Source organism: Schistocerca serialis, chromosome 9 (genome assembly GCF_023864345.2).
Source record: "Schistocerca serialis cubense isolate TAMUIC-IGC-003099 chromosome 9, iqSchSeri2.2, whole genome shotgun sequence".
NCBI lineage: Eukaryota > Metazoa > Arthropoda > Insecta > Orthoptera > Acrididae > Schistocerca > Schistocerca serialis.
The window spans coordinates 417268243-417288266 of NC_064646.1; the positions used below are offsets into that span (position 1 = coordinate 417268243).

The 20024-nt window shown below is 37.3% G+C and overlaps 1 pseudogene; it reads right to left on the reverse strand.

Moving 5' to 3' along the window:
* LOC126419662 (protein HIRA-like) overlaps nucleotides 1-20024 on the reverse strand; it is a 356219-nt pseudogene that overhangs the window by 19909 nt on the left and 316286 nt on the right.

The window sequence follows — 20024 nt, forward strand, 5'->3', positions numbered from 1 at the left end:
TTCGTAATCAATACTTGGTTGTTCAGACCCATTAAAACACTTAATTATAGGTTCTCCAATAAATGCTTTACCTATAACGTCTAAAGGTGTCAACCCAGTCAATAGATGTGGTAATTCATTTAAAATAAATTCAAAATCTTTAATTTTTGTTGCCCACAAAGTATGTTTCTCATGACAGTAAGTATGACACAATTTTCCAGTTTCCTTCATCACTCGTTCACACAGGTTTGATGATGGGTTATAATTAGATATTAGCACCTGATGAATACCTTCCCATGCTAGGAATTCTTTAAATTCATTACTTACAAACTGTGGTCCATTATCTGTAAGAAACCGTTTTGGTTTACCTACTTCTAGGAAGTATTGTTGTAAAAAGTGTATAACTGTTTGCATATTTGCTTTTTTAATAGGATATAGTCTAACATACTTTTACCAGCACTCTATGATGACCAAAATGTCTGATACTCTTCCCTTTCCTTTTGGAACTGGTCCAAAAAATGCTGCCACTGTGAGATCATGTAACGATAGGAATAATAGGATACATTTTGTATTTTACATGAGTATTATTCTCTTTCACTTTCTCGAAAATTTCACAAGTTCTTATCAAAGATGCTATTCTACGCCCTAGTTTCTTAAAATAATAAAACTTATTCATATGTGTTATTAACTTTTTTATTCCGAAGTGTCCATATCCTGTATGAACATACCACACAAGTGCGTCTTCCATTACCTTCAGAATACATAAGCACCAACGCTGTGATGTTGCGCTCTCTCTAAAATAAGTTATGACCTACAATTTTCCATTTTCCTAATTGATCAAGACGATGGATATTTTCTGTTATTCTTTTGGCCATTTCCTTTACTCTGATGTTCAGATATTCTACTGACATAAAATTAATGGTAAAAATAATGCTGGGTCCTTCTGTACATTTCAATTCTTTCATTCCTATGGGTAGCCTAAACAAAGCATCAGGTACAATATTCTCAGAATCTTTTACATATCGTATCTTAATATCATACTCCTGTAGGAAAAGCATCCATAGCATTAACATATTGTGCAATAATTGACTACTCATTAGAAAGGATAAAGCTTGATTATCTGTATAAACGTGGATTTCAGATCCCCACACTAGCGTTTGAAATTTTTGAATGCCCTATACAATTGCCAATAGTTCCTTTTCCATAGCTGTGTAATTTAATTCATACCTATTTAGCCTATGGCTAGTAAAAGATATGGTTTGGTGTTCTACATTATTTAAATCCCACTCTCCTTGGCAAAGTTTCGCAGCAATACCGTAATCAGATGCATCTCTTGACAACTTAAAACAGTTTGACCATAACCGGAGGATGTAATATGGGTGATTCTACAAGTGCTCTTTTGATGTTTTCAAATGCATCAGTTGTACCTTGATTCCAAGTCCATGGTACTCCCTTTTTTAATAAACATAAAATTCTCGGGTCATTTAGTTCTTGCCCTCGTATTTAACGTCAATAGTATCTGGCCATACCTAAAAATCCTTTTAGCTGTCTTACATTTTTGGGGTGTGGACATTCTTCGATAGCTTTGATGCATTCAGGGTTCGGTCTAATCCCTGTATCCCTTCAATATGACCTAAGAACTTAAGTTCTTGGCACACAAAATAGATTTCAACAGTTTCACCATAATACCTTTCTCTTTAACCCTTTTCAAAGTCTTGCACAAAGTTAAACAATGTTCTTCGCAAGTAGTTGATATTATCAGGATATCATCTACATATATTATAAATCCTTCAATAACTCTCTGCCTAGTGCCTCATCTAACGCACGTATAAATACAGACACAGAGACATTAAGTCTGAATGGCAGTACATTGAAACGATATGATTTACCATCAAACAGGAATGCTGTATACTTTTTAAGATTCTGTATGTAACTTTATTTGCCAATATCCCACAGTTAGCTCCATCATGCTAAAGAACCTTGCCTTTTCAAATTTGGATAACAATTCGTCAATAATAATCAGTTTGTCTCTTTCTGTCTCTATATGTCTATTCAATGTACGAGCGTCTAACACTAATCGTACTCCACCTGTAGCTTTTTTCACCATGATCAGAGGATTATTCATGATACTGGAACTACGTTCTATAATATTATTATCAGTCATCTTATTGATTTCATCTCTAACTGCTTCCTTAAAACTCACAGGTATGGGATATGGCTTACAGAAGAATGGAGTGTCATCTTTGATTCTGAATTTACAAATATAGTGGCTGATGCTACCTGGACAGTCAGAAAAAACTGCTTCATATTCCATTAAAATTTTATATAAATCTCTCTTTGTTGTTCAGTTAATATTTGGGATTTATTAATCTATTGTGTATATCAGTTCGATGTGTTCCAGATCTACATTATCGATCTTGGTGACAACTGTGCTGTAGCTGTTAATCACAGAGACTGACACTCCGCTGTTTGTTTTTCAATGCAGCTGTTTATCATAAACGGAATCCAACATCTACTATTCCCTTTACCAAAACAAAGATTTTCGTAGAAGTTTAAGATGACCTTAAACTCTAATAACCAATCTAAACTAAACAATACATTCCTGTTAATATTTTCTACTATCAATAGTGTTTGACAAAATAGTATACCTCCAATATGACAGTTCACCTGAGTTTCATATTTCACAATTTTACTTTTCGTTCCGGTTATCCCGACTATATATACTCCAGTTACTGGCAATAATGGTAAGTGATGTTTATTTTGTATTGAGTTAAAGAATTCTTTGGATATGAGTGATACTTCACTCCCCAAGTCTATAAATATGTTAATCTCGGAAGTCTTCACAGTCCCTGCTATTATTGGTTGTGGGTTATTAGTATCTAAGCATGGTTCTTCAAGCAGCAACCATTCCTTTGTAGGTATTTTGTGGGTAAAGTTAACACACGTATACCAAATCAGGCCTCCTAGTGTATCTCTACAATCTGGGCCCCGGCCCTGAATACAGACTGAACCATGTTTTCCTCATTACCACTCATTACAGGTTGGTTACCGAAACGAGGTACTACATTTCCATTCAACGTTTTGTGGTTACTCAGTACAAATCCTTGGAAGTTACTGGATTTAGATTTGAAGGTGGATGCTTCTTTTGGTAATTGTCGTTAAAATGCTGCTTATTGTACTGGTGTACTTTTGCAAGGTTTACTTCATGCTTTTTGAAATTATTTCCATTATTTCTTTTATAGTTCGAAGTTTCCCCTTGGTGTAAAGCTTCATTACGGTCCTTATTTATGGCATCTAGTGCATCAATGAAAGATAACAGTTCCTCTACCGTTTTCCAGCCACTAAATAAGATGTCTTTTCTTGCACAACTGGGTAATCGTCTAATTAAAATTTGCACTAATCCCTCTTCTTCCATTGGCTTATCTAAGTACTTTGCCCATGTTTTTAGATGCCAGTCGAAATATTTCCTCATGGTACCCCAAGTATTGTTGTAATATTTTGGGTCCCACAGATGTGATTATTAACTTTTCCTGCGCATTAGCAGACCAGTATTTCTCTTTAAATTTCTTTTGGAAGTCTCCCTAACAAGAAAAATTCTCAGTATATACAGTTCCCCATTCTGAGGCCTCTCCTAGTAGGCACCCCACAGGAAATGCGATCTTTTTAGAATCTTCCCAATTCTTTGGCAAAGCTTGATTCAATCTTTTCAAAAATGAGTCGGATGTACATCCTCGTCTGGCTTAAATTTAGGAAATTGCCTGGATAATCCTGAATTAGACCCCCTGCCACCACTGTAGATTAGTCATTACTTTACTAGTTAATACTACATAATGTGAAGTTACTCCTTTGTCTACTTTATTCTGGATAAGTCTGAATTCCCATCACAGGTCATCCACAACTTTCTTGGTATCACGAAGTTCAGAAGATAAAAAGGAGATATGTTTCCAGATGTTACTTTCTCAGAAACTTCCCGATCTACAAGTTCTTCCACCTGTTCCTCCAAACTATTATTATTTATGATATCAGAGTTCACCAATATCTCTTTGAAGTTCCTTTCCACATTATCCACTCTTGTATTAATACCTTAATTTGCGATTCAGTAATTAGCATTAAGTTATCTTGCTTACCAACACTCTCAAAGTACTCAACCCTTGCTTTACAGCATTGAATTAAACATTGCACACATTTTCAAAGGATCCCAACTTTTCATTAAGCTCTGATTCTACACTATTACATTTGTCTCCAATATTCAATTCTAACCTTTTTGTCAGATTCTGAAAATTATCATTGTGTTTCTGGCTGAAATAGGTAAACATTTGATTTACATGAAGTCAAGGAACTAGTCAATTCATCCTTTAAATCTAATTTCAAATCTTCTACTTTACTATTTAAGGCATCAAATTCAGTCTTTACGGCATCCATGCCTTCACATAGTTTACTAAACTCTTTACTTTGTGAGTCGACTTTGGCATTTAGCAAACATAGGTTTGTCGCTTGACTATTTAGAGTTTCACTCTGGACATTTAGAGTATCCCTCTGAGCATTCAACACTTCACTATGGGTACTTAGTTGAGAATGTATTGAACCTAATTTTTCACTTAAAGTTGCATTTTGAGTATTTGAAGCTTCACTCTGGGCATCTAATTTAGAATTTAAAGTTTTGATCAGATTTACTAACTCACACCAGTCTGGTCCTTCTTTGCTAACTCTCATAGCCATGGGTAGTTCTGAAGTTTCCTTGACTTGCTGTATGTTATCCATACTACTATAGGCTTTAGACCTTGTAAGCATTTAATGCTAATTGTAATTGTATGTTATCCATACTACTATAGGCTTTAGACCTTGTAAGCATTTAATGCTAATTGTAATTATACTAAATACACAGTAACAGTTCACTCCACAGTATTTTGTCACACATCTTATTACAGTAATTAAGTTCCGTTTCACACTCACGCAGCATAGAGTTCTCACTGCGTAGGTGAACAGATGTGGAAGCAGGGCAGCACCAGTGAACAGCAACTCATGCCGGCAAAATCGGATGTTGGTTTCCACGTCTGCGTCCTCGCGATGTGTGTGAGGGCTGTATAATCCCCGCACTGAATCTTCTTTGTCCGACTGTTCTAGGAGTATTTCTTCTTGGTCTAATACAGCGAGATTTTCTCCTTATTATGCTCAGTTACTAAAGCGATACATGATAGATTTTTCTCTTGTCTTCATCTTGAAATTCCTCTTTTCTTCTGTCCTGTCATGGTCATCATGTTCTAATGGTTTGGACGACTTAAAAGTGTTGAAGTATGTATGCAAACTTCCACTTCTTTAAAGAGATGACTTACTTGAGATGTTCGGCCGACCTTCCTTGCTGGTTAGCCTGCCACTGCAAACTCTTTCTCTTCTTCTCCGAAGTATGTTGCTAGTTACAGAAATGTCTCAAGACTTTTGCTACTTATAAAAATAAGTAGACATATAAAGTTTCATTTGATTCAACCAATGCTGTATATTTGAACTTCAGACATTTTACAAATCCCACTCTTCACATAAATAAATACTAGTTAGTAAGTCTCTTGCATGTCCAAATGTCAGAAACAAAGCTAATTTACATATAAGAGAAGGTTGGCTTAATAACCATGTCCATTCTCAACATGAATCTTAATACACGTCTTCCCTTCACCAAGGCTAAGAAAAAAGTTTTTAATGGTTCTTTTTCAACTATACACATTACTATAACAATGGTCAAAACACAATTAGAACAGAGTAGCTTAAACACTCCATGGTTCTTTTGTCCACTTTCACTAAATTTCCATGGATTGACTGACAAGTACTTGTTGGTGCAGTTCGACCGCTGCATCTTTATTCTGCTCACGACTCGTTTCCAACCTGCACGCACAAACATGTGATGCACAGTGGGCAAGATTCCACTTTCTCACACTCATATGTAAAATATCATGTGTTCAAGATAGTAGAAGGCTGAGTGGTTCTAAAATTTACACAGAAATTCTCGAATCACTACAGCAGCAGACGGTGGGTGCAAGGCACTTGCATGTATCTTCTTTAAGGCCCAGTTGGCTTACAGCGCCGCCATCAGTTTCGCATCTGTCATGTACACGATGATCTTTCAGTCTCTCTTCCCCCAGATTCATGATCCAGAGGACAATGTGGCCACAACAGCCACCAGAGGGTGTCATCACAACACTGCAGGATGACCCAATGGAGATGGAGCCTACGCCTCCTCTCATCCTACGGATGGATATGGACCCACCCACATTGCAGCAGTCGCCGCCTTCTTCATATGGTTCATGGCAGCAAGAGGTGGACGCGTACCATTCTGGTCATTTTCTGCGGGAACGCTTCCGCCAGACTACAGGCCAGATGGCGGGGTACGGCTGGAACCTTGATGTCCCCTGCAGCCACAGCTTACAGGCCGGCAATGAGCTCACACTCCTGCCTTCCCCACCCTGGTCGCACTCCCTACACAACAATGGTCCATTACTTTGTGGGGGAGGAATGTTCTGACATAACTGCGAGCACTGGAATGAAGATGAAGAACAAAAGAGAAGAGAAGGTAGTGAAACGACATCGGCCAATGGTGTGCTGATCAGGACCGCACCATGACAGGAGAGGTCTCTACAAGAGGAGAATATAAGCGCCGCTCCTGCCAGCCTTGGCCGCTCAGTATACAGACAGTATTAGCACATTTGTAATAAAAACTATTACTGTGATTTTGCTTGAATTGTTGTATAGCATTCTGAGAATGCAGCATCCTTTAGGCACCCTATTCGAGGTGAGTGGGCAAGACCCCACAAAACTTTTCCTTGGAATTAAAAATGTTGTTTCAAGCCTCATAATGGCATTAAAGTATTAATGATATAGCAAATATCATTACTGCTACTATATGACATAAAGGAAGCTATAAACCTAAGCCTGGCTTCCTAGAATGACATACATATGAGCATAAAGTATGCGTTACCAGGGTGTACACGCGGACAAGAAAAAAAGAATTCCCGGATTTCCCAGTTAAAAATGCACTTTTTCCCATGTGAAAGTACACTTCTTCCTAGGTGATGATAAGTGACAGTATAATTCCCTTCAATCTGTAAAAATATCAATCCTTTGAATGGTAAAGGTTTTATACTTCAGTGTGAAACTTCACAGAATCAAAAACTTCACCAAAAGAAAAAAAAAAAGAAAAAAAAAGTTTTGGAAAGCTCTGATGTGCAGCAACAGTTATGCTGCATATTTTCATATTATGATACACTGCATATGTTTGTATTTGTGTTATGCTAGTATAGATTCGAAACAGCACGTTAGTTTCCAAAGCACTGAAATTGAGATTGAAATGCATTTTTGTAAGCTAGTCATACCTCATGTCACATGATTTCACCAGCCAATGACAGCAGATATTCAGAGCATAGGACACGTAGCATAGTCAGTCACAACAGCAACATCATTGTTAAGTAGAGTGAACACGCAAATAGGAAAAGTTAATGGTTTAAATTACTGTATATAGTGTGGCTACAAGGAAAGTTAAGCTTTCACATATAATATTGGTCTTTATTGCATGTGTTACACTTTAAGATACATCACACAAATGTGCCAGTAAAATTTTAAATAATGACATAAAAGTCTGGTCTTCTTTGCTGTAAATTCCTCTAAGTGGCTAGTCCTCAATGTGTTAAGTTTTAAATGAGAATCAAACACACTGTGATTTTAGAAATTCATTGAACATTCGCACACGTAACATGAAACATCTTGCGCAAAAGGAAATTTACTTTGAAACTAACACTTTTCAAAACACCATTTTCCTGCAAGCTGTCAGAAATAAGTTTTGTTTTAGCAATTGCTACAGAGTGCCAGAGAACACGTGGGGAGCTACGATGATGTAGGAAGCCCATATGTTCATACATATATAGTGTTAAGAGCTCTTACATGACATCATAAAAGCAACAGAATACTCCAAGAGCATTGGAATTTCTAATACCATAATAAAATGCACAATTCGGCTTGAAGTGCACATTTTTTTCATATGTCCAGATCCACAATAAATGGGGCCACAACCTGATATTAAGATTTCAGTGCGGTTTCTGGGTGCAAATTTTCTTGGAATACCAATACTGTATTATCTCCTGTTTGGTTCTTTATTGTGGCATAATGAAATACATGCCAGGAGATGAAAATGTGCACTTGAAATTGAGTGAACAGTTGTAACTAGCTAATAGTGCAGAATAAAACACTTTGTTTATAATAAATTGACTGCCTCTGGGGAAAGATTAATAATAGCCACATTTATATAGCAAATTGAAAAAATAACTTCACTGTTCTGAAAGTGATTGACTGCCAAAAACATGGAAATAAAATAAGTAAGAAAACTGAAACTAATAACATGTGTTAGCCTTCCATAATTATGTAAATTTATTTGAATTCATTTGATAGCTTCCAGCCACAGAAATAGGCTTTGTTTCCATTTGATGTGAGAAGCATAAATGAAGAGGAAACATCAAAATCACTATATGTAAGCACGGCTTACGTGGATACCAACCCTCCCCACTACAACCCAGACTGCTATGCGCATGCGGCAATCTGGCAGCTTGGGTGCGCCAAAATATTTTTCAGGGTACCATCTGGCTGCTTGTTGCTAATGATGATGAGTAGATTTTTTATCTATCCAATTAAATAATTTTATCTATAATTTATTGTTTTCACTGTTAGATATTACGTACTTCAAGCTCATATGTACATCTTGCTAGGAAGACAGTCTTTGGTTTTATAGCTTCCATTAAATCTTAAAATAGCACTGATGATTGTTGCTACATAATTCATACTTCAACGCCACTATGAGGCTTTAAGCAATATTTGTATTTGCGATGGAAAGTTATGTGGACTGTGTAGCACAATAACTATTTATAACACAGCTATGACGTAATTATTTTTTAGAAACAATATATTGTGAGCATTATTTTCAATTGAAATTAGTATTTTAAAAAATTTATTACCTTACAACACCATTGCTATCCATTTCACCCTTTATAACCCCCCCCCCCCCCCCCTTCCAACCAACTTTTCCTACGTTCCATTCACCTCCCTTCTTTCTCAAATTAGGCTGTAGTAATAACTTTAAGATTGTAATAATAGGTTTATACACTGAGCATTACAGTTCATTGTCCTTTTTTACGTGATTGTAAACACAAATAATTTTACATGGCAATATTTCCACATCATAAATAATCTTGGGTTAGTAGTTAATGTCTCCTTCACCTTCCTGAAATTTTAAATCTACAAATGTACATTTACTACAGCTATACTCTGCAAACCACCATAAGTTGATGGCAGAGGTGCTCACATTATATAGTACATATCGTAAATATATATATTTACTTTTATGAATCCATTATTACAAAATTTTATGGATATACATTATTACAAAATGAGCACCAGTATTATGGTTAATCCTACTGGTAATTCATTTCATTTCATGCACTGTAAATAGTATCACAATGATACTCCATCGATGGACACTATACCATAGCAACTCTTGATAACACAGCTACACTGTACTTACTGTAATTATTTTTTCATAAACAATGCCACCTAGCCTACACTATTATACCAATGTTTATTCACTTGAACAACTGTAATTTCATATTATTCATTTTATTTTATTATAGTGATTTTAATATGAAAGGCTTTTATATATGGCAAGAGCTCCCTAGATGCTTCAGTTCTATTGTGGATTCAATGTAACCATTTGTTTACTAATGATACTATGTATATATTCCACTCAGCCTTCGAAAATGATGTGTAATTAACACGTGTAGGGCAGCTTTTCAATAAACAATGTGGCTAAGACAATCTGAAACTTTGAGGGGAACTATCACATTGGAAACGGAAACGCTGTGTGGGTAGGGCCTCCCGTTGGGTAGACCGCTCGCCTGGTGCAAGTCTATCAGTTGCCGCCATTCCGGCAACTTGCGTGTCGATGGGGATGAAATAATGATGATGATAAGGGCAACACAAATCCCAGTCCCTGAGAGGAGAAAATCTTCAGCGACTTGCCTGTCGATGGGGACGAAATAATGATGATGATGATAAGGACAACACAACACCCAGTCCCTGAGAGGAGAAAATCTCTGACCCAGCTGGGAATCGAACCGGGGCTGTTAGGCATGACATTCCGTCTCGTTGACCACTCAACTACCAGGGGCAGACAAAAGAAGCATTACTGTTGTTATCAGGTCAGATCAGATAACCATATTAAGTAGAACAGATGTTAAATTTATTCTGTACAACAGCCGAAACAACACAAGTATTTTCTGAGAAATGTACAATAACACTCATCTCTAAAATTATGTTTTTATATATGACAGCAATGGAAATACCTTCTTGAATGAGAAACCTGGCAAGACACATCAACCAACTGTGGTACTCCTTCGGTGAATTGAGTGCAACACATGCTGAAAGTTGTTGTTCCAGAAAGGTTACTGTGCATAGAGGCCCAACATTTGCTCCATTAAGAAGGCAACTTGCTGTAGACGAAATCCTGTAGAAGGAAAAATGTTTTGGTTGAATGTAGATGTTTTTTTTTTACCAGAAGACAAAGTACTGTTGATAATGTGAATAACTCGACAGCATCAAGCTTTATAATACATTAATATATGGATAAAGAACAGATATATTACTCCAGATTTAACATGGAATCAGCAACCATTCTAGTTCATTATAATAGTTAATTTTTACTTAACTTCAGTAATGTAGCTATCATGGGGTAGATAACAGCTTTTAAGCTCTAGTGTAATGAATGCAAAAGTATAATGGTGAAGGCAGTATCTAAGAAAATAAATTTTCCCATATGATGTGTTACATTAATTACTTTCAGTTAAATCACATAAATAAACTTAACTTAAAAGAGAAATTTATGAGAGACTAAAAAATACATCTCACTCTGGCCTATAATGTGAAAATATGATTTATTCACCACTTTTTATCACATTATGGACAAAATTAAAAGCACTTCTTGAATGTGGTGCGACCGAAGTTAGTGTTCAATGATCACGATACGCAGTGGAAAGGAATTACAATAAGTGGTTAAACAGTGGAACTTAAAAATAAGCATTTTCTCTGATTAAAGTATTTGGACAAAGTGCATGGTGTACCTGCATCAGCTGTAAAGATCATTTACTCACAGGTAATGAATTTTAACTAGGGTGAATATAGACTGAAGATGAAGCACACACTGGATGTTCAGCTGATGTCAACAGTTTTTGTTGTGGCTTCCTCATAGTCAAACAGATTTTTGGTATTATTTCATAACCACAAATAAAACAAGAACCCAATTCTGATTTTTCAACTGTAACAACATTCATGTGGTGGATTTTTACCTTGCCAAATTACAAGTAAAAACAATAAATAGTCAAAAGCACTTTTGTTTTTACCTGACATAGTCAAATTGGAGATAAGTGATGTATGTTTATTAAAAGTTGTGCAATCAGAAAAATCCTTTATTAGTCAAGATAGCAAGTACAATTTTTTCTTTTATTGATAAATAGTTTTGGCTATCTTAATTAGCCACCTTCAGATCTGTAATATGTGGGGAACTGAGTCTAATAAAATAATACAGTGTAAACAATTAATATAAAAACATTCTAACAGAAAGTGTGTACCAAAACCATTTTTTTATTTAGTGTAAATCACGACTTGGTAAGACATATCATCATAATTTTGTTCCAGCTGCTCTGCTAATTATATAATCTGATGCCTGTAAGACAAATTTAAATCATGACACTATATACAATATAGTATACTAATATGTGAAAAAAACTACAAGTTAAGATTATGAGTGTTACACAAGTTTACAAGATTTTTGAGTGCCATTTATAACAACAAAATCAAACATTCTCCATATGTGCATAACTGACATCCATACGTTATTTTGAAGGCACAGTATGACGGCGACTATGTTATATGAGACTTCCATATTTACTGTGGAAGTCTATTACTAAGTGCACTCCACATGTGAATGCAAACATCACTGGTTACTCATGATACACGGTATCTGTAAACAGATAAGTACCCATGCCATAGCAGGCAACAGGAAGAAGACCAGCAGGCACCTTGTGTCAGCGCTTAAAAGGAAGAAAGTTCCATCTGAGGGCACTGTTGACAGGTGTTGAGCATACTTGCCAACAGAGCATATTTAGTAACAGACTTACACAGTGATCACAAAAGTCTCATGTAATGGAGTCAACATTACACATTTCATTTGTTCTTGTGCTATGTTTGCAGAGTAACATATGCATGTCAGATATGTTTGCACTATGCACACATGGAGAATGTTTGATTTTATTCCTTTACATAGAACTCAATGATGTTGTAAACTTAGGTAACAATTGTAATCTAAACTTATACTTTTTTGGCATATTTATGCACTATATCACATACATCATCACAATTTAAAGACATCTGACATAATTACACACCACTGTTCCATTAGATTATATAATAAGTAACACAGGTTAAACAAAATTATGACAATGTGTCTCGCCATTTGGTGATGTATACTAAACAAAAAATTGAGGTGGAACAAACTTTTGTCAGAATTATTTTATATTAACTGTTTATATAGTATTATTTTCTTAGATGCAATTTTTGTTGTATTGCAGATCTGAAGGTCATTAATTAATGCAGCCAAAAATAGTTGTAGATATAAAAACCTGTGCTTGCCACCTTGACTAAGAAATGATTTTTTTGAATCCACAGCTTTCAAAAAGCACTTTTACTACCAGGAATTTCAACAATTTTTTATTTATTTATTGTGGAAGATTTGGAAGTAATCTTCATCACTTATATTTCAGATCAATGCTGAAGAGCTTCAGAGGCAGACTACACTTTCGTCTGAAACCAACTGAAAAGTAGAGCTCCATTAAAAGTGATCAAAACTTCATGTAAGAAGTGGTCCACCACTACAATAAAAACAAAGCTTACATTTCAATTGTTGAACAAATCAAAAGTCAGAAAGTTGATGGGAAATACATCTAATTTTGTTCTATTTTTGAAATTTCAGCCCTCAACTGATTTCTCGCTCTTCCTCCACAGTTTCAAGGCCCACGACAAGGAAGAGATTCACTACTGTAAATGTGAACTCCACAGGCTTTACCTGAACATTTTTTAAACTGTAAAAAGTAAAAGAGAAGCTTCAACACCACTGTAATGCTCATGTAGTTGAAGAGAAGCTAAAATAAGAAATATGGTGCACTGCTATAGAAATTAAAATTAAAATTAAAGATTTATAAACATAATAATTGAACAAGTGGTCTAAACAGAGAATCTATAATTTATAAGCAGCTGCACTAGTAAGTTGAGACAACAAATTTCAAATATTCAAGGCAGCTACAAAAATTGTAATCCAAGGTATCAAGTTTGTGTAAAACAGGCTGATAGCAACAAGAAGAGGAAAGAAATAAGAATAGATGATGCAAGGAAGTCCCACCAACCCCTGAAACAGAATAGCTAAAAGTGTATGATAAGTGAAAAGCTGCAACCAATTTAAAAAGCCAAGATTCATATTTAAGAGTACTAATAATAAACTGAAGGTTTTGTGACAGCTCCCAAACCCAAGGTCTTCGGCGGTACTTTTGGGGGAGCCACCACAAATTTTATAAAGCGTGGTTAGTGACCAGGATGTAGCTATGTCTGTTGGCCAAAAAATAATTAATGACAAGAATTGCGCCAGCTAGAATGAAGAGATAACTTATCTTTATTTCTGACGAAGCGTACACCAGCAATAAAAGTCCAAGTAATATCCAAGAGTAATCTGTGTACTGAGCCTAGTCGAATACAATAGCAAATATCACACTGCAATGGCTCTGCTATAAGCTCCACGAAAGGCTAGCAATAGACAATCGACAATAGACTGTCCATCTCAGGGCCAGCGCTCCTCCTCATATGCAAAAGGCAGAGGGCGCTGCGGACCCGAGCTCAGCCATGGTGCGACCTCTTCCGTTGGCGGTAACACCCTGAGACGCCGACGGCCATGACAGGAACTGTGGCCAGCGATATCACGGTCAGGGCGCGTGTGCGCGAGTTGGTTGGTTGGTTGGTTGGGTCCGTGGATACAACAGAAGGGAAATGAAAAGGGTGAAGAAAATTATTTGAAGTTAAGGTAAAGATGAACTACAGCTAAGTGTTAGCAGAATTCCAAGAGACTATTGTTACCATTAGTCGTATGAGTGGGGTAGGGGTTACAAGGGGTGGGAGTCAAATGTCTTTAATAGTTTCCCAGTTACCTATACCACTGTTTCCACATTACAGTGTGTGGTAAGTAAGAGAGACTGACATCTGTGACTGCAAACAATTTGTAGGTGGCTACTCATCTTTACTGTGTCATTAGTGGTAGTCACACCAGTACAAAATGCTGAAACTAACTTGCAGCTCAGTTCACAGACAATGTGTATGGTGCATTTTTCTGCAGTGCTTTTGCAGCAATGGGGTCAACTTCTATCTGGAGTATGACTTCTAGTTATGACTGATTTGTGAGCATTCTTAAATCTCTCAAAATGGCTATAGATGCACACACACAGCAGTAACACCCCAGAAAACCATATCTATTCATCACAGGTTGCATTTTGTGAAGGAAACACTGCCCAATTTAGGAAGTGTAGCATTAGGCAAGAGCCTCCACTCTGTACACAGACAGCACTATTATATCCTATTGGACACTGCAGATATGGCAAACATTTTCACCTTCCCTGGTGAATGAATAGGACAGTGTGATATTCTGTAGCGGTACTCATCAGAGCATTTATAATGATCTCTGGGCAAGTGCTGCATCCATTCTCTTCTGCCAGCCATATTAGTCTTTGTTCTACTGTTCCATGGAAGTACAGATTGGGAGAGTGGTTCTGCACTTGTGCAACTGCTTTTGCACTGAAATATAGTCATGCACTGGCAACAATCTGGCAAGTATACCAGACATAGAGTTGAGTCCTATTGTGATGAAGCACTGGCTGTAAGAGAAGCTACTAGTCCACTATCTGCCTGCAGGCTGTCAGAAAAGAGTTGTCACTCCTAGAAAAAGAGTGAGATGGAATGATTGGTTCAGCAGTACATCTTATGACAAATCAGCTCAGCTTAGGAATGTTCTGCTTATTCCAATCCACAGAATGACTTAGGAAAAGTAACAAACACAGTTCATCTTACTTAAATCTGATGGGAAACCAAGACCACTAACAGTCATACAATCAAAAACTATGTCACCATTTTTCAAATTTAGAGACGGTGATCTGGCACTTTCATATCTCGGCAAAGTGTGACAAGTGTTTGTGACAAAGAGAAAAACAGCAGTCATTGGACAAGAACTATCCCAGTTCAACAATATTGCTGCCATCTGTGAGACTTGTATGAAAATAGTACAGACGTGAGACAGAATCTGAGTGGCTGTATTCACTACTGCAATTTCATCTTAAAAGATCCTCTGGTGTGGTTTGATTTGCAGTTCAAAATAAACTTACCAAACCACTCCTTAAAACTCCCAAGGGAAGTAACGACAGACTGATGACCAAGCATTTTTGCAATGCCAATGCAAAATACTTTTTCTCTTAAAAATTCAAAACTGTTGTCAACCTGATGGTTGGTTTGTATACTAATGAACTTTAAGGCCTGGCCATACAGAACACGGCTTCGTGGTACGGCCTGCAGCCTTGAGCCTCAATGGCCAGGCCGTATTGTTAAAATACCTACTGTTGCATTCTGCTGGTCACACAGAGTATGGCTTTGACACAGTGGCAACTGGCCTGTTGCACCGGTCAGCATTGAGTTGCCTCAGAATACAGATTCGCTGCACACTGGGGGAACCCTGTGTGCACGTGCTAGCACATTTGACTGCTGTGTGGCAGCAGTAGCAGGAGGCAGCTCTGTTGTGTTGCACTACACATACGAGCTGCTAATGAGGTTTTGGCTGCTTTGGCAGTGTGGCGGTTGATGCAACAAGAGGAGTCACTGCGACCAGCTGCTCGTGGTTGATGCAACAAGAGCAGTCACTGCGAACAGCTGCTCTTGTCTGCGTGACATCCCTTGCCATTGAATGCCCTGACCACTTGCAGTGAGGATGAGCTGCACCATCAAGCCACGTTCTATTTCCCAACCAGTTACAGGAGGACTTACAGCTTAAAATGGACACTGAACCACAGTGAAACTTGGCATTTTTCACATTAACAAACACTGCCACAGGAAAAAGAAGAGACAAGTAACGGAAAAAATTGTAGAACTGACTAGGGATGGAGCCGCAGACCTTTGGATCCTTAGTCTGGCATTTAACCACTGAGACACTAACACATTCATTTTATCAGGGCACATGCTTGTAGGCTATCAGAAAATTTTAGTTGATCTTCATTTGACAATGTTACAGTAGTAGCAGACGCACACATACATCTTGTGAGGGTTATACCAAAAGTATGGTCTCCTATTTTTTTATAAGTACATAGAGCTGTTTATTTCTACAATGGTTTACATCAGTTAACAGCTTGAACATTTAGCTATTTTTCGACATAATCACCATTTATGTTGATGCATTTTTGTAGATGCTGTGGCAGTTTTTGTATGCACATGTCATACCAGCTCACCGCCATGCTGTTCGAAAGTTATGAACCTCTTCTTTTACCTCATCGTTGGAGCTGAATCGCTGGGACCACAATTAACGCTGACAGGTACTGTGAGACTCTGAAAAACTCAAACGGGCAACTCAGAGCCGGAGAAGTGGAATGTTGGGCAAGGGTGTAGACACTCTCCATGAGAACACTCGCCCACATATCGCTCGTCAAACCGTTGCTCTCCTGCAACAGTTTCAGTGGAACATAATCACCCACCCACCCTATAGTCCTGACTTGGCACCCAGTGACTATCACCTGTTCCATAGGTTAAAAGAACATTTGGCCGAAAGCGATTCAACTCCGAGGATGAGGTGAAAAACGAGGTTCATAACTTTCTGAACAGCATGGCGGTGAGCTGGTATGACATGGGCATAGTAAAACTGCCACAGCGTCTACAAAAATGCATCGACAGAAATGGTGATTATGTCGAAAAATAGCTAAATGTTCAAGCTGTAAACTGATGTAAACCATAGTAGAAATAAACAGGTCTATGTACTTATAAAAAAATAGGAGACCTTACTTTTGGGATTACCCTCATATTAATGTATATGCTCCTTCCTGAGAGCATGAGACGAAGACACACTACAATTCACTCACAATCTACCCGAGTTTTTTCTTAACATTGCTGCCAGCAATGAACTTACTGTTTAGTGACTTTTTGTGTTTCTTTTCCTGCTACTAAGACTGGCAGAAGAAATCTTGTGGCCACTTTTCAATACTGTCTCATTCTCCTCCTTAGTAAAATAGAAAATTGTTAAGTGGGTTTATGAAATAATGTATCATATTTTAATGTTCACCAATTTATATCCAATTATGATACAAAAATCCTTTGTATTCCATGGCTACCAGCAGAAGACAAGTTAAGATTCACTTGTTCATTTATTTTGAGAGAAATGAAAATGTGACAACAGCAGAGATGAAATTGTTGAAGTGAGTTCCTAAACGATGAGATATGACAAAAATTATACACAACACAACAAAGGTTGACAGAGAGAGATATGGTGCAGCCAGGGAGGTGAGATATATCTCACACACACACACTAATAAGCGTGCTGGGAGCAGTCAGGGAAGTGCAATATGTTTCATATTCCAGGAAATGAAGGCAGGAATGGGATAACCAGAGTCACAGTACTGGAAAGTATAATGCAAATGGAAATGTGCTCCTTACATTGTGGACAGATTTCAATCACCGCTTGAAAAACACATTCCTCAGATTTACTGGAAAATACAAAAAGCTTGTATGCATCCTAGACCTATGTACTGGCACCTCCTCAATTATGTTATTTAAGCTACGAGAGATATTATAGATGTTCAAATAAGTAGGGCTACAATTGAAGCTGAGGGTTGGGCTAATCAGTGTCTTGATACATCTAAAATGAGGCTAACATATAACCTCCCACAGAGACAATGAAATATGAGCCAACGGAGACTGATAATCTGTAAGCTGCTCAACTGCAAAGGGACCAGTTGTTCATCTACATCTGCATCTACATACATACTCCACAATCCACCATACGGTGTGTGGCGGAGGGTACCCCGTACCACAACTAACATCTTCTCTCCCTGTTCCACTCCCAAACACAACGAGGGAAAAATTACTGCCTACATATGCCCTAATCTCACCTCGATGCTGAATTTAACACAAATAGATTCTTACACAGAAGGCATCTCAATCAATGAAAAATATACTATGTGCAGACAGAAAAGTTCTGTCATATATTGTTAATAAATGGCAGTTTCTCTTACTGAATAAATAATTCCCAAAAGCCAATGTAACTTCTGACCTAACAGGGACATGCTGCTATTTCTGTAGTTAAACTAGTTCAAGAGAAAATCATTGAACAGTACATGATATCTACATGTGTTTCATTGATTTAAACAATGCATTTGACTACATGCCTGCTGATGTTATGGGAAGCTCCACATCAGTTTTATGATGGCATGTTTGTCTAAATACAGCATGAGAATAGATCAGTTTCATATTCTAAGTGGTGTTGTGTAATTGCACTCTATTTCACTGCTGTGAGTGATGCACTCAAGAGCTGCAATCCCCATTTTTTTAAAGAACTGAACTCTTATGTATCAAACAACTTCAAACATCTGTTTACTTTACAAATGTATTTGATGTCATATCTCCTGAACTGGGCATCACACAATCATACAATTATGCAGGTGCTTTCAGTGGTATATATGGATACAGTCTGCAGAATGTGTTCTGAATACAGTTAGTAGTAAAGAAGTAATAATTAAAACATCATATCACACCTGATGATGATGAACAGCAAAAATTTAGTAAGTGTTATTTTTTTTTATTTTGTGTGTGTGTGTGTGTGTGTGTGTGTGTGTGTGTGTGTGTGTGTGTGTGTGTGTAGGAGCACTTTGCACATGAGTTATGCTACCTCAAGACATACACAGTTTGTAACTTTAATCCAGGACTTATTGTGTTAAATCTTTAATTCGACATCTTACCTCATAACTAATAGATAATGACAGCCTTTTAAATTCTGTACAATAAATATATGATGGGTATCCTTGATAACCTATAGCTTGACAAGAACAAAGCACAGGACATGGGCTGATATTGGGCTGAAAAATGTTAAAATAAAGGTAAAATAATTACAGTATACGAAATACCGAAAACCAAATTTATGTTGCACTTGTAAGCCTTTAGATAGGCATCATGCAACTGTGCTTGGTAGACCACATTAGTCATAATACGAACATTAGATCTGACAAAGGAGTCTTTGACGTCTTCCACTTTTAGTCCAATCAAATGATGCTCAGAAAGGACAAGTAATTGAAGCTTTTACAGAAGTTTTTGACAAGCTTTGACAAGCTTTCTATATGTTTTTTAGGGTTTTGAATCTGAATTTTGCAAGTTCCACTGAAACTCTGGTCCAGAAATGAGGCAAAAATGGAAAAAAATCCACAAAAAATGAAACTTTTTGAGTTTTTACACTTACAACTCAGAAAAGACAAAAATTTCAGTAAATTTGACAATGTACAAAAGTAAAGAGGATAAAATTTCCCACATAACAGTTCATTGTGACTTTTCTTGCCAGACCAACTGAGTGTTTAGTGAATGTTGAAGTTAGCATGATTTCAGAACTGAAGGTGATGGGCCATCTCAGGACCTAGCCCCCTCACATTCCTACCATACTTTGTCGCACATCCCTAGCCAATTTCCATTCTCCAGTAGCGTCATGATGTTATTAGAGTGGTTGGTAGTTGAGACACTTGCTGAGGGGGACTGCAAGATGTTTGTGAGCTGGCACTGACCTTTCCTCCTGACAGGTGAGAGGCCAGTCTGTGTATTTTGATTCCTCCTCCGGCGGTTGGAAATTCAGCTTAAATATATAAAACAGTCATACAGAATGAGATGAGGTCAAAGGTGTGTTCCATGTGATGGTG